Below are 1,873 nucleotides of genomic sequence, written 5' to 3' on the forward strand. Positions count from 1 at the left end.
CCCCCCCCCTCTCTTTCGGGCCCAATTACCTGCTTCATTGTATTCACAAGTACACATGCATACTTAGAAACATATACATATATCTTCATATGTATGTATGTCCATCATATAGACAGACAGACACAAATACATTTGGTGGATGGAGCAGAGGCCCAATGCGTGCTCTATGAGCCAAAGAACCTCAAACTGCTCATCTTCACAAATCAAGCTTACACCCAAGTGAACTCTACCTTTTTTTTTTAAATGAGTGAAAGCAAAACCTTTATTTCCTATTGATCTCTGATTTTTTATTAGATATTTTGTTACATTTCAAATGATATCCCCTTTCCTCATTTTCCCTCTGAAAAGTCAACACCCCCTGCTCCCAACACCCCCTCCTCACCAAACCACCCACTCCTGCTTCCTGGCCCTGGCATTCCCCTACTTGCATCGAACATCGAGCCTTCACAGGACCAAGGGCCTCTCCTTCCATTGATGACTGACAAGACCATCATCTGCTACATATGCGGCTGGAGCCATGGGTTTCTCCATGTGTACTCTTTGGTTGGTGGTTTAGTCCCTGGGAGCTCTTGGGGTACTAGTTGGTTCATATTTTGTTCCTCCTATGGGGCTGCAAACCTGTTCAGCTCCTTGGATCCTTTCTCTAGCTCCTTCATTGAGGACCCTGTGCTAAGTCCAAAGGTTGGCTGAGAGCATCCACCTCTGTATTTGTCAGACAGTTGTAGGGCCTCTCAGGAGACAGCTATATCAGAGACCTGTCAGCAATCATTTGTTGGCATCCATAAGAATGTCTGGGTTTGGTGACTGTATAAGGGATGTATCCTCGGGTGAGGCAGTCTCTGGATGGCTTTTCCTTCAGTCTCTGCTCCACACTTCATCTCTGTAACTCCTTTCATGGATATTTGGTTCACCCTTCTAAGGAAGACCAAAGTATCCATACATTGGTCATCCTTCTCCTTGAGCTTCAACTGCTCTATGAACTGTATCTTGGGTATTCCAAGCTTCTGGGCTGATATCTACTTATCAATGAGTGTGTGATGGTTTGTATATCCTTGGACCATGGAGTGGCACCATCTGAAGATGTGGCCTTGTTGGAATGGGTGTGTCACTGTGGGTGTGGGTATAAGATCCTCACTCTAGTTGCCTGGAAGTCAGTTTTCCAGTAGCAGCCTTTGGATGAAGACGTAGAACTCTCAGCTCTGCCTGAGCCATGCCTGCCTGGATGCTGCCATGCTCCCACCTTGATAATAATGGACTGAACCTCTGAAACTGTAAGCTAGACCCAATTAAATGTTGTTTTTTTATAAGACTTGCCTTGGTCATGGTGTCTATTCACAGCAGTAAAACCCTAACTAAGACAGAGTGAATACCATGTGTGTTCTTTTGTGGTTGGGTTACCTCACTCAGGATGATATTCTCTAGTTCCATCTATTTGCCTACAAATTTCATAAATTAATTGTATTTAATAGCTTAGTAGTACTCCATCGTGTATATGCACCATGTTTTCTGTATCCATTCATCTATTGAGGACATCTGTGTTGTTTCCAGCTTCTGCTATTATAAATAAGGCTGCTATGAACATAGTGGAACATGCGTCCTTATTACATGTTGGAGCATCTTCTGGGTATATGCCCAGGACTGCCACGGCACTCCGGTGGAGTCAGCCTGTCAGGCAGAGATGCCTAAAAGCTATTCACGAGGAAAAGAGTTTCAAGGAAGCTCTCCTCCTGGAGTCTGACGAAAGCCAGCTCTCCAGTTGGGTCAGCTTGACAAGCGAAAGCTTGGAAGCTGCCCACGAGGAAAAGAGTTCCACGGAAATTCCCTCCTGGAGTTTGGCGTTTCCCCTAACCCATAAAATTAATTTTCCACTCCC

This window comes from Mus caroli, chromosome 7 (assembly GCF_900094665.2).
Source record: "Mus caroli chromosome 7, CAROLI_EIJ_v1.1, whole genome shotgun sequence".
Classification (NCBI taxonomy): Eukaryota; Metazoa; Chordata; class Mammalia; order Rodentia; family Muridae; genus Mus; species Mus caroli.